This window comes from Peromyscus californicus, unplaced genomic scaffold, assembly GCF_007827085.1.
Source record: "Peromyscus californicus insignis strain IS unplaced genomic scaffold, ASM782708v3 Scaffold_21__1_contigs__length_65335640, whole genome shotgun sequence".
In the NCBI taxonomy this organism is placed as follows: Eukaryota; Metazoa; Chordata; class Mammalia; order Rodentia; family Cricetidae; genus Peromyscus; species Peromyscus californicus.
In genome coordinates, this window is record NW_026294514.1 from 16,901,394 (window position 1) to 16,915,970 (window position 14,577).

Below are 14,577 nucleotides of genomic sequence, written 5' to 3' on the forward strand. Positions count from 1 at the left end.
GGAGGGATGAGTTGGAGGTGTGCGCCACCACCCCTACGACTCCCCTTTGCTTTCCCAGGAAAAGACTGGCATGGTGCTGATTTCAAATACTCCAATAACTGAACATGGATTTACAAATAATAAGCTGAAAATAATGATCACGAACTCCTTGGCCGAGTACATTTCTCCAGGCTGGATGAATCAAGCAGAAATATAAAGTAAGAAACACGCAATAGTGTGAAAATAAAATACAACCCACTTGGTGTTTCAGTGGTTAAAAGTGATCTTTACAGTCAGATGAAAAATTTGACACAACTATGGGGTAAACCATTCTATCATTAATAATTTTAGTTTTCTTTTACCCAACACTAGAAAAAAGTGGGCATTTGAAGCTGCCTAGAAATCCTGCACTCCTGTATGTCTACAGAAACCAGGTCAGACAGAGCTAGCTAGGAATTCCGAGAAAAACATTCATAAGTCTTTAAAGAATCTGCGGCAGGACACACTTAAAAGGATCCTGCTTGTGAAGAATCTGAAATCCATCACCAGCGTCATGCTGTCTCTTGGTCCGGTATCAGCCACCCATTTTGCACATAATCCATATGGGCCACTGGTTTAAAGTCCTACTGTGAGTATCTGGTCACTGGTGGCACTGCAGTACTCTGTAGTACAGTGTGTCTCTCAAAACCTCCACCACTGGGTCATCTCCAAACCTAATGTCCTTTGGGGGACAGCAGGGACACTGGGTACCCACGCTACGTGGTGGAATCCAAACCGGCTTTTGAGTCAGCTTGGGGTAGTCAGGCATTTCGGGGCATCCGGGCCTCTGGCTCCAAAGAGGCCTCCAGTCCGCCGCTCAAACCAGCTAAGGCAGCACAGGCTTCTCTCTGGGGCCACAGTGCCCTCCGCGAAGTGGGCTAACCAGCCCAGGCTTCCAGGTAGCGGATGCAGACCGTCACCACCTGTCAGTGTTAGTTCTTGTAATGCTCCCACCTCAGTTTCCCCAAGTGTGCACTGGATTTTTTAGTATTTAGTTCTTATTAAATTTCTATAGCACGAAAAATGCCAGTTCCTTGCCCCAAGTTTGTTTTGTTTTGTTTTGGTTTTCGAGACAGGGTTTCTCTGTGTAGTTTTGGTGCCTGGTCTGGATCTTGCTCTGTAGACCCGGCTGGTGGGTCTCACAGAGACCCACCCGGCTGTGTCTCAGGAGTGCTGGAATTAAAGGCATGTGCCTCCGCCACCTGGCTCTAAATTTTATATTATACATAAATACTTACTTTTCTGAGACCAACCCTACCCAGATTCACAGCTAGAGAGATGAATAAGTAAAATTGTTTCAAGTGCTGGGATTAAAGGGGTAGGAAATCGCCTTTGGAATTCCCAATTTTGTGTCGCGGACCCGAGGTAGAACCGTACTGTTACACATTTTCAAGAACAACAATCTCTCTCATTCAAAACATATTTATAGAAATTGGGGTGATTCGCCTCTGATCCTGTCAGCACTGAATCAGAACAGCTCCTGGGGTCTGAAGAGACAGCTGGCATCCCCAGACTGGAAACCCGAGAAGCATCAGCTCCCAAGGAATTTTAGGGGAAGATATTTGAGAAAAAATGGGGTTTCTAGGAACAATCACATCTATCCCATGCATGATTGACAAAAGGACACTAAAACCGCCAAAGGAATCATGAAAATTATGAGCGAAAAGAGAGCACACAGGTCGGTCGCGTGGTCTCAGCGGTATGTCGCGTGGTCTTGAAGTCCAATGCTCCTTGCCAAGTGAGACTATCCCATCTGGAGACCCATTGGACAAGCACTCATATACTGGTCCAAAACTAGGCCACAGGGCTTCAACATCCTTTTCTCTCTCTCTCTTTTTTTTTCTTTGATTTTTTGAGACAGGGTTTCTCTGTGTAGCCTTGGCTGTCCTTGAACTCACAGAGATCTGCCTGCTTCTGCCTGGGAGTACTGGGATTAAAGGCGTGCGCCACCACCACCCGGCATCATTTTCATAGTTTCCCAGACTCAGGAGGCACATAGCCTCTCGGGGACATGAATGGAAATGTCTAAGCAAGTTAAGCTAGCAGAAGGAGGTAAACTGCAGGCAACAGGCTTCCTTGAAAGGAATAGGCATACCAGGTAAACAGGCATACGAAGACAAAGGACTGGCTAGTTTGAACAATTTTTGTAGCAATTGTAGAACAATCCTACAGAGTAGATCCCCAGCCGTGGTACCTGGACTGCCATAGTCCTTAGGACAGAGGAGATATGGAATTAAAAGAGGTGATTGGGAGCTGTGAATAGGGAATGGTTATTTTGCATAGCAAAAGCAGGTGTGCTGGAGTTAAACTTGTGGACAGAGTTAACCCTGGGAAAAGTGAGGCCTCAGATTGCTGCCTCCGCTTTATCAGGAACATGGGAGCTAGGGGCCAGTGGGCAAAAGTGCGTGGAGTCTGGAGTTCCATCCTCAGAACATAGTGGAAGGAGAGAACTGACTCCTACAACTAGTCCTCTGAGCTCCACATTCGTGCCATGGCACATTCCCATTGTGGCATGCACACACCCTGGCACACACATGTTGGGGCACACACATGTTGTAAAACGTGCTGCGGAACACACACACCGTTGACACACACTGGCACATTTGTATCATGGCACACGGACTCCATGGAGCACTCATGCTGTGGCACATGCTGGTTGTGGAACACCCGTGCGATGCACGCATACCCAGTGGCACATTTATACTGTGGTATATGCATGTCATGGCACACTTGTGCCATGGTACACATGTGTACCATGGTGCCATGGCTAGTGAACCTCTGCACACATACACACATAAATAGAGTAAAAAAATAAAATGAATAGAAACTAGGAACTGAGGCTGAGCTCAATGGGAAAGCGTGGGTGCAGCCTTCTCCAGGCGGGAACTCAATCTCCTCAGCACTGAACTAAAGAAAATCAACTGTACAACACTCCTGGTGTTCTGACAGTATGGGATTTTCTAATACTCTTTGCGTATCAATGCCATGCCAGTGATAAAAATTTTAGGAATACAGTCTATGGAAAGTAAAATTAGCCTCAGTGTTTTCCTTATAGCGGCTTATGTCTACACGGAACAATTAGCTCTCTTTCGTGGTGCCTGGGCGGCAGTCAGCTGCTTCCAGTAGCTTCTTCCCAGCCACCTGCTGCCAGAAACGTGTTGTGGCAGAGTGTGACAGCAAGCTTCGTACTGGAGTAGTGTTTGGCCACAAACATTGCTGCTGCTGCTCTGAGTGAAGACTGGAAGGATTGGGTTTAGGTTTCCGTCAAGCACAGTGTCCTGTTCTCCTCTGCCGGCTGCTGAGGAAGGGTAATTCCTGTTAGAGACACCGGCAGCACTGTAGAAAGTGCATGTCTATTTGAGGTTGTGTTTTTTTTTACTAATCTGAATGTTTGTTTGTTTATTTTGTTTTGTTTGAGACAGGGTAAAACTGGCTGTCCTGGAACTCACCATGTAGGCCAGGCTGGCCTCGAACTCCTAGAGATCCACCTGCCTCTGCCCCTCAAAGGTGTTCTTGGTGATTATAAAAGAGAGAGGAGGGAAGATAATTTGTGAATTGATCGAAACTCTATTGTAGCATCTTACTAGCCTGGAGCCCACAGAGATCGTAGAATCCGTAAACTTCTCAGCCTGTGAAAAACAGAATGTCTTCAGTATGTTCTGAGAAAAACCTTAAAGGTGAGAGATCCGGGACGCCGCTGAGGTGGAGCCCCAGTGAACGCAAGCCTTCAGGAGGCTCTGACCTGAGCGAATGGCCTCAGCTGCCGGAGAACCTGCTCGCTCTTGTGTGTAGCGTGCAGTGTGTTAGCATGGAAACCGCAACAGCATTCCGCCTCAGGTTCTGTGCGTAGTGGTGGTGTGGAAGAAAAAAAATACTGCTGGGCTCCCAGCACGAGCCCGCACGGAGTAGCTCCAAGTGTGCCTAGTGTGCCAGCTTGTCTGACTTGCTCAGATGAAGACCCTCACAGTGTTTCTGAAGTCGATCTGCACAACAGAAAAGAAAACAAACCTCTCCGTCTGGGAGCAGGAAAGCCGTTGGAAAGTGTCTCAAAGACACGTCTCATAATGCTTCCAGGATTGTTTTAAGTAGGCCAGAAAATATTACCCACTGGAGTTCCTTTTTTAAACAAGAATTCATTTTATTAATTTATATAATTTATTATTGTGCGTGCACTACTTCCATGGTGGGCTCTGAGGATCAAACTCAGGTTGTCGAGCTCTCCCAGCAGGTGATTTTACCCATCTCATGGGCCCCAGGAGTTCTACTTTAAACACTCAGTGTGCAGTGCTCCGTTTAGCTTGAGAAACAAGCGTTAGGCAGAAAGGGGGCATTTTCTCCGCAGCATTTCTAACGGTTTTTCTTGCATCTCCGTCGAATCTCCTTTCCTTTGGCTGTTGGATTGGGGGTTTATATTGAAGGCATATGACAGCCTCCATCAGCACAGTACCTTTGATAAAGAATTGGATCTAACTTGCTCTCACATAGCAAGGATTTATAGCTGAGCTCCGACAGCTAACTGAAGAGCCGTCATGATCCTTGGGTGCCCGCACCGCGTGTGTTTACCCGTTCCGTAAATACAGCGTGCCTGATTTAGTGAGAAGAAAGGACACTAAAATCATGACCTATAATTATGTCTATGAGATCAATCAGTAAGCATATCAGATGGGCGGCAGCTAAGCATTTGGCAGTAAATTTCCTTTGGATATTGGTTATAAATATTATAAATAATTTTAATATACCAGTCATGATGTTTGTAGTATTTAAAAATTATCTGTAACCTTAATTAGGTTAAAATAATTTATATTTGAAAAGAATGAGTAACACTGATATTAAATCACTACTTTCAGGGATTTGTCTAAAGGGAATATTGTGGCCTTATAATTGCGTTACCTTGTAGAAAATAAAATGTATTTAGTTTAAATGGCTGCTGTCTGTGTGTAAAGACCACTTAACTCTATGCGGATTGTTATTAAGTAATGAGTATCAAGATCCATCCCCGAAGCTCACTGGACGGTTTCTATGGTGTGCAGAACCAGGACTCCAATCTTGCTCTCAGGTCATCACCCCAGTCCGTCAATTTTCTTGTGTCTTGTGTTTTTCATCATTCTTGATTGCTAGATTTAATCTCATTGTTTGGGTTTAATTTTTATGGGTTCTTGAAATCAGTTTTATTGTAAGCAAATCGGTGCCTACTTTAAAAGACTGGAAACAGAAAAAGAGAAATCTTTGCCAAGTCAAAACAAAACACACACACAAAAAAAATCAAACCCAGGACCAGAAGCACTGGAGACCGAGCGTCTCGTTTCTTCGTTGTTGTGCAATAGGAACACCGGCTCGGGCTCTGAGAAACCACACATTCTCGAGGACAGATAAGGGAACCCGCGAGATGGCTCAGCGGACGAAAGAGCTTATTACAGGCCTGCTCTCAGAGACCTGAGTGCTGCAGCGCGTCTGCACCTGCACACAGACGCGCAGTGTCACCGCCACTATTACCATTACATTTGAAAAACACAGGCAAGGAAAAAAAAAAGGCTCTGGACATGCTGAGTTTTTGGCTGAGATCAGTTCTCCAAAAACAGGGGAGAAGGAATAATTTTTATTGTCTTAAGTAAGCCAGCGAGGGGACTTCAGCAGTGGGGAAGCCTGAAAACTAGACTTTATGCAGAGCCGGTACAGTGAAACTCAGGTGTTATAGGTGTATGCTGGAGCATTTGGTGAGCGCCCTGGGTTTGAGCTCCAGCACCATGGAAGGCCTTCATGATGGAAGTCTTCTATACTACGTAGCAAGTTTGAGCAATTTTAAAGTCAGTTTGGGCTACAAGAGAGCCTGTCTCTCAAAATAAAAAAATTATAAAAAGGAAAGATCTGTCCAGGATCTTGCTTACTATGCCTTTGCGTACATCTGACACTCGGAAAGAATTGGTTTGTTTGTAGCACTATTTGACAATTTACTAATTTTGTAGGCACTAGCTATTATGTTTATTTCCGTGATACGGATTTTACTCTTTTGCAGGCTTTCCCCGCTGCACTCTGGTTCTCACATGGAGTATTCTGCCAGCCCATCATATGCCTATCTTAGAGCTCTTCAACAGACTCACCCATCTACCTTTAAGATGCATGCTTTTCACCAACTTTTTTTTTGTTTGAACAGGCGGTAAAGCAAGGACATTATCATCTTTAAATTTTCAAAAATCCTTTGACAGTTTCTACGTTTGTATAAAGAATTTTGGTCGTTTTCACTCTCAGTCCCCTCTCTGCAGTTAAACCCTTATCAACAAGCCCCTCCCATTTCCATGTCTTCTTTTCTGTGTGACCCACTGAGTTTAATTAGAGTTTCTTGCTGGAGCGTGGGTAGGAGGTAATTTACTGGTGCATTGGCCACTCATCAGTGAGTACATCACTGGAGAAAATGACACCCTCCTCCCCCATCAACCATTAGCTGTGGATAGTCCCTCAGGGAAGGGTCTGGCCTCTAGGACCCCTCTCCCATCCATGATTAAACGTAGACAGGCCCAATCTTGTGCAGGTTTTGTGTGGATTGTTACAGCTTCAGCGAGTTCACAATCGCAACAGCTATGCCAAGCACAGAAGATGCTTTTTGCTGTACATCTCCCACCCCGTGGCTCTTGAATTCTTTCTGTTCCTGTCCCCTAAATGTTCCCTGAGCCTTCGAGCTGGCGATACAGCTGTCCCTTTTAGGGCTGCGCCCTCCACCATCATTTACTCTCGGCACTTCAGCCTGTTACGGGTTTGTGCAATAACGGCTGCCAGCTGTAACCGGCAGCTTTTCTGACTGCATTGTTGTGCTCTCTACCATTCAAACGGAATTCTTGTATGTTTCTCAGAGAGGAGACCACAGGACAAAAATGCAAATATTTTGTGACCAATCTCATGAGTTTTAAAATTATGATTTAGATGTGAAATATGAGTGAATCATTAACCCTTAAAAATGACATACACTTTTTTTGATACTCATGATCAAACATAGGATTTTGCGCACACACACACACGTTGAGCAAGTGCTTTAAAGCTAACTAACGTACATGTGCTTCCAACGCCAGCATACACTCTTTTTTGTTTGTTGTTGTTTTGTTTTGTTTTTCAAGACAGGGTTTCTCTGTGTAGCCCTGTCTGTCCTCGAACTCACTCTGTAGACCAGGCTGCCCTCAAACTCAGAGAGATCCACCTGCCTCTGCCTCCCACGTGCTGTGATAAAAGGCGTGCACCACCAGTGCCCTGCTGCAACATACACTATTGTTTTATTTTGCTTTTTGGACAATGACTTTCTGCTGTATAGCCTAGGCTGGCCTTATACTGATGATCCTCCAGCCTCTTTTTAATTTTCTTTTTGACATAGGTTCCTCACTATGCCATCCTTGTTGAAGTGGGGCCTGTCAACTCGGTAGGCCAGGCTGGTCTCAGACTCACACTAATCCACCTGCCTCTGCCTCTTCCGCACTGGAATTAAAGGCGTTTATGACCATGAATGGCATCTCAACTGCTTTAAAAACATTTTCTTGTGTGTGTGAAGATAGGAGAACATTTTGGCAGTAGTTCTCTCGACGGACTCAGGTTGTCAGACTTGGTGGCAAGTGTCTTCACTCACTGAACCGTCATCCTCTTGTGTGTTAGGGTTACGGGCATGTATGTGTCCCTATACCTGATCCACACTCTTTAAAATGGTAAAACGCCAGGCCATTGTTTGAAAGCTTCCGAATGACCCCGTGGAACATGAATAGGTACAATAAAGGACACAATAATGGATTTTGGGAAGGGATAACAAAACCCTCAAGTTGATAGTCTAAATTTGTTTTGTGACTCAGCAGTGAGTTCCAGACTGCCTGTACAGTTTTTCCCATAAGACATCAACCTAATGTTAGCTGAAATGACAATAGGAAAGTAGACACCGTGGAAATGATTTCTGGACATAGATGAGCATTCTTTTTATTTAAGGGAAGAAAATCTGAGAGAATACAAAGCTAGGATCCTGTTCTCCTAAGACCAGGTATACTGGGGAGGAGAGGGGTGCAAGCAGACCTGTTGACCAAGGAATTGTGGATGAATTCCTGCTGTGTACAGCTCTATAATGGATTGAAAAGGATATTACAACATTTGGTCTTACTGTTATTGATCATGAACCCTCCCATCACTTGTTACCAGCAGATGGAAGTTTGATTAAATGGGTTGCAAATCTGATGCACAATGACACCTCCCTCTCCTCTTCATAACGCTGGATAGTATCATACTGGAAGAAAAGTTCTGTGCCTCAACCCACAACACAGGGATAGTTGTTATTTTTCCTACATCAATGCACGTAAGGGGAAGTAGAAGTAAAATTGGCTAAAATGTCCCCCCTAAAAACTTTCTGGCATTCAGACTTTAATTTTGGTGACTCACACGTTGAGTCAGTTGTTGATTGCTGCGATACAAAAATGCAGGTGATGGGCTGATTGGCGAGATGACTCAGCTTGCCTTGCAAACCTGCCTGCCGGCAGGAGTTCAAGCCCTGGAACCCGCGATGGAGGAAGAGATACGATTCTCTCAGCTCTCTGACCTGGACTGGGGCTCTGTGACGCACGCCCGAGCTCTGTGCCTCGCACACCTACACATGCCCGCTGACCCTCCATATAATACAGTAAAAATGAGTTCTAAACGCTTTAAACTGCTGGTAATGTTCAAGAGCTTAGTCATTCAAGCAGCTGACCGTACCCCTCCCTCGAATTTTGATGCCAGCATATTTTTCATCTAAGTAGATGGACATCCAAGCCATGCTATTGCTCTTCAGTGTTTTCTATTAAAAGTTTAAAAGGGATTATATGTGATCAGGCTGGCAATCAGTAATAAAAATGACAGATAGTCAAGTAGTTTTTTTTGTTTTTGTTTTTTTTGCACAGAATTAGATTTCTAGCTATATGTGCATGTGTGTTGTTTTTTAAGTCATGGTCTAGCTATGTAGCCCAGGCTGTGGCACATTGCCCAGCTGGCTTGTTGCCGCTACAGGTCCCCCCCCCCCCCCCCAAAGCACCGAGAACTAATATTCTCGGTGAGTAACTGGGGACCGTCACCAAGGTAATAGATAGCCCATCCTATCACCCTCATTTCAAAGACCGGAGAAACTGTTTTTGGCTTTAGAAAAATCCTTAAGAAAAATCATCCCTTTCCTCAGAAAAATCTCTTCAAGTTTATTGTTTGTGTGTGTATGTGTGTGTGTATGTACATACGTATGCGCTGTGTGTGAGCGCGCACAAGCTTGCGCGTTGTTTTCAAGTTAAAACGACACCCGATGTCTGATAATTCCCTTCCTCGTGGGTTTCATTAAACAATGCATTTTACTTATTTGAAACAAGGACAATTTGAACAGCTGCATACATCTTTTGTATGTGAAAGCAATACTGCCACCTGGCCAACAAAATCAAGAGGCCCCGAGTTTCAAGATGCATTCTGATTTCAGAGATGTTGAAGTGGGAAGATTTTAAAAAAAGAAAAAAGTGTGCCTTAGCTGAAGTATAGTTATGTCCGGAGGGCTGGGTTAATGTATGATCGGGTTTCTTCGATAATCCCAGGCTGATTTGTGTAAAACAGTTTCTCTGAAAGAAATTTGTGTTTTTGGTGTTTAACAATCTAGGGACTGGGAGGGTTTTGCCTGGCGTGTGTTGTGTTGAGTGGCTGGGATGAGTTTCCAGAAAGGCAATACCAACAGCTCCTTCTAAAGCCATCAAGATTATTACACAAAACATGGCTACCTAGCCGTGAGCCTTGGTGAGGAGGCCAGTGCAAGAGAATTGAAAGTTTGAGGCCAGCCTTGGCTATTTAGTGGACACCCTGTCTGCAGAAGAAAAGAGAGAGAGAAAAAAAGATTGCTTTCAGAGGCTGTCCCGATTTTAGGTAACGATTATTTTCTTTATCTCATATCATTAGTATATATTCAGTAGTGTGTCTGATTTAGTTTTGTCCCTCGCGACTTAATTGTTTTTGCTCACCACCGCATTTGTAGGAGACAGGGCAGTGAACGTAATTGAGGATAAATAGATATTTGTTAATATTCGTAATCCTTTCTTGTGCAACATAAGGCTTTGAATACCTTGCCTCTTTAAAGGAGCCTAGGTCCTCGCTTTGTTAAAGGGGGCTCAGGATTCATTTTATGCTTGCTCTTTGGCAGCGAAACGCAGGACGAGATAGCAACCTTAAAACAGTGTCTAGCCCTGAGTAAACGGATCTTTGAAAAGCAGCTTTTGGTGGAGGCACCTCACTGCAGACTCCGGGCAACCGAGCGCGCCCGATTAACCCCTTGAACGCCGGTCTCCTCGCCTGCATTCACATGTTGCTTTGCGAGACATTTTTCAACTGGTCATTTGGCCCTCATTTCTCCAAAAGCTGAAGCTTGGCGCCGAGTCCCTGCTCCAGGCTCAGATTCCGGTGGGGGCCGCGTGGGGCGGCGCCTGCAGGAAGTGTGCGCTTTAAGAGCGGGAGGAAGGGGCTCGCGGCGGCGGCGGCGGCGGCGGCGGCGGCGGCGGGGGCTGGCGCGGGGGCCGGGGGCGGCGCCGGGGCCGTGCGTCAGAAGGGGCCCAGTGTTCGCACCTTGGTTGACGTCAGAGCTGCAGTGGGGCTGCGGTGTCTTGACCAGCCCCTTGACAGTCGATAGCCCAGTCGCATCTGGGAGCCCGCGTCGAGCGACACGCGCTCCGCTGAGCTCCTCTCTTCGGCTCCCGGCGGGCGTGGCTGGGGGGGGGTCTGGCGGCTTCGGGACCCTCGCGGCGCGGCGGAACCCAAGCGGCGGGCAGCGCGCTCAGGCCGGCAGCGGCCGGCTGCGGCCCGGAAGGAGTGCAGGCGGCTTCCACGGAGGTGAGTGCCGTGGCTGGGCGGGCCGTGGCGGCGTGCGGGGCCGGGAAACCCGCTTTCTGCCCGGGAGCAGCGTGGACGGCTTGCCCGGGCTCCCGCGCGCGGCGCGACGGAGCGGAGCGGCCCTTCGGCACGCAGCTTCGGGGCGGCTGCGGGGCACAGCGGAGGGAGGAGGTGGGCCTCGGGGGGCAGCAGGGACTCGGGCGGCGGGCGGCGGGCGGCGGGCGGCGGGCGGCGGGCGGGCCGGGCCGCGAGGCAGTCGGGCGCCACCTGTCCACACACCCCCTTCCCCGCGTTGCCCGCGCGCTCGGTCCCCGGCCTTCCCGGGCGCGGAGTTTTTGCAGGAGACCGTCGATGCTGGGGCGTGTGAGTGTGTGCGTGTTAACGATCGTTTTGCTGCCGTCGTGCAACAGTTGTGTGGAGCTGGTCAAAGACGCCATCGTCTTTACTAACTCCCAAGAAGGCCTTTTTCAGGTCCTACGGTTTCTGACGACAGTTCTGGGTAGCTCGTGAAAGAAATGCAAAAGATGCGGGGTCTCAAGGCACTAAAATGGTTTCTGTCCCCAAATGATAGTATTTTTATGTGTATTTGTTTTTACTGCAGTTCTGCGCTCCCAGGGGCGGCGAGGGGCATGTAGAAAGCCCGTGGCAAATCTCACCCACTGGAGAGAGTCCATTAACAATTTCAGATTATCGGTCCCTCCTTTTTGAGAATGTATAAATTCATGTACTTGATTTATATGCGTGTTTTACGTAAGCGGGGGTGTTCATTTTCTGTTCTTTTCACTTAATACATCGAGGACTTTTCTGTATGCTCTGAAACCAAAGCGTAAAAGGCTAGCAAGAAACTCGTTGAAAATTTGATTACGTATCACTGCAGTAGTCAGCCTATTGGCTGGAAGAAAGCTGAAATCAGGGTAGCAACCAGTTTCTATAAAATATTATTTACTCTGCCTAATAATTTGGGGCACTGTTCTTCACACTGCAGTTTTCTACAGGTTAGTCAATTGTTAAATTGATTTAATTATTCATGATTAACATTTAAAAAAATGAATTAAGGTAACATAGAAAGTTCCAGAATGTACATTACTAGGGTATTGTTTTGTGAAACCTTAAAAAAAAAAACTGCGTATGCGTGTGTGTGCGTGCATGTGTGTGTGTGTGTGTGTGCGCGCTCGCGCACACCTCTGCGCGCGCGCGCGCTCTCTCTCTCTCTCAAGCACTGGGTTGTAATATAAAAATGGTATTGCTTCTTATGGTCTCATGCTAAATAAACTTAAAGTCATTAAAGTACTTTAAACACTCAGAATGAGATAAACGATGGAATTAAACTAAATGTTAATTTTATCCTTTCTTCTTTTTGGAGTAGTAGCATTGTGTATTGCACCAAATTTGGTTGTTTATTATTTGTTTTTATCTAACTAATATTAAAACAATGATTTCTAAATTATTCTAAATTATTTCTAAAAAAAAAAATATCAAGAAACGTTTTATAGAACCGAAGCCCCTTTTGCTCAGATTCACCAGCCACCCTGGTTTTGGTGTGAGACCTGGAACAATATCTCTCCTCTTTCTGAACGTCGTTGGTTCGCCTCCTATCTTTTGATAAGATAATGCATATGAAGCTGCTGACAGCATGCCTGGCTCAGATTAAGTGCTCACGGTTAGCTATTATTATTTTATTAGGACCCAATGGAAGTGTCCAGGATGCTTGTCGCCATCGGGAAGCCAGCATAGCATGGATAATCCAAAAGGAAAAAAAAAAGCAAAGGTGAAAAGTAGTTGATAGTGTTATATGAAGGAAGTGACACTAAATTAAAATATGGTCTTTTTAAATATATGGCTTGACCATTGTTATGATTATGATTGTTTCACATATTTCCTACTGCTAGACAGCTAATTTAGATTGTGGGGTTTGTTTGTTTGAAATTTAACTTTTTAATTTATTTTTTTATTTTTGAGACGGGGGTCTCCCTCTGTAGCCCTGGCGGCCCTTGAATTCAGGATCCTCCCGTGTCAGTCTCCCAAATGCAGGGTTATAGGTGTGCACCACCATAAACAGCTCAGATTGTTTTATTTAAAAATCAGATACCCTTCTATTGTCTTTTCTTATTTATTTATTTTTTTATTACGTTGATGTCCTTTGTCAGGCAGTTGGGAAGTATTTCCTATGAGGATTCTGAATTTTGCTAGTTCTCATCACAGTGACACAGCTGGAAGACAGTAGGGCTCCAGACCACGACGGCAGTGCTGCTGGGTTATCTCGTTGTCACCCAGTCCGCATCTGAGATGTGCAAGAGAGGGTTTTTTTGTTTTTTGTTTTTTTGTTTTTTTAATAAAAAAGCAGCAGCAGCATCCCATGCAATTCAGGTATCTGTTCAGTGCCCTAGACTGGTTTATACAATTTTAGATGTTACAAAAACCAATGAATGGAGAGTATAAACATTGTCATTAAAAATAGTATTAGAATTTTTATGAAAAATAGCCTGTTTTGGACTAAAAAAAAAGGCGTTTCTTTCAAAACTATAACTGGGTGTGACATCTGTAAGAGGTTGGGAAAAATGGAAAACAATCAAATCTTGGATTTGAAAATGTATTTAGGCTCTTGTGTTACAGCGGTAAAAGGGAGGCTTACTGGGAGTGAATAACATTGGTCTGTAAAAGAAATATGGCTTGAAGTACAGGTTAATTTGCCCCCCCCAAAAAAAGACAAAAACTCTCTAAACATCGAAGCAAAAAAGAAAAAAAAATCTAACCCAATTTTAAACAAATACATATATTATACGTTTTAAAGTAAAATACTAAGATTATGTATGTATGTGTTTTAAAAATTATTGGCTCACCAGCTACTGGTTTTTATCTTGTTGGATGAGAGGTTTTTGTCTTGCACAAATAAAATGAGGGACTAAGCAGCAATCCAACATTGCATTTTGGAGTTCTACATAATGGCGTGGAAAGGTGCTTCTCCTTACGTGTTTAGAGGAAAGCAGAGGGTGACAGATTGAATGCCCCTTATCAGTCCCTTTCTGTAAAAATGACAAATGGTAAGATAGGGTCGCAGCTTATATTTATATTCTGTATTTACTTGTTTTTTACCATTGTGCAACAGAAATGTCTTGTATTAAAAAGGGTATTTTAAAGTGAAAAATAGCATGTATTTTCCTGTTACACAATTTCTTTAGAACATTAATATACCTCTTGTTAAAAAAAATCCTACTCTAAATTCTTTTTTGGTTGGCTTTTGAATATTGCCATGTCCACACTCACCCTACTTTTTCTGTTTTGCTGCCCCGTCAGTTCTCACATCAAACGTTTGTTTCACAGAACTTACTAATTCAGTCTCTCCAAATGCACTTGACGCCTCTTTGTTTTTATACCTATGTTCGTTCATTTGCTTCTTGGACTATTTTTCCTAACCTTACTGTAAGTAAATTTTACTCATTCCCAAAATTTGGTTAAAAACGATACCTACCTTTATATCCTTAACCACTAGATTTCTCAGTTGATCTTGATAATTTGACCCATTATCACATTTTTATCATTGGCAGTAGTAGTGGATCCGGTCCAAGCCTCTCGCATGCCAGGCAAGAGCTCTAGCACGCCGCCTTACTCTGCCTCATGCGTACTATTTTTACTTCGTCAGTTCTCAGATACCACTTCACACTTCTGCATTGATTTTCCAGTTCCATTTTACACTCCTCGGTGGCAGGAGAGCTTGTG

At 44.8% G+C, this 14,577-nt stretch overlaps 1 protein-coding gene across 1 annotated transcript in view; it reads left to right on the top strand.

Annotated features, from left to right (window-relative positions):
- The first annotated feature begins 10,632 nt into the window (after window positions 1–10,632).
- Zdbf2 (zinc finger DBF-type containing 2) overlaps window positions 10,633–14,577 on the top strand; it is a 45,527-nt gene continuing 41,582 nt past the window's right edge. The window contains 1 exon segment of the mRNA XM_052749645.1: window positions 10,633–10,860. The gene's annotated coding sequence lies outside the window, so the exon portion shown is untranslated.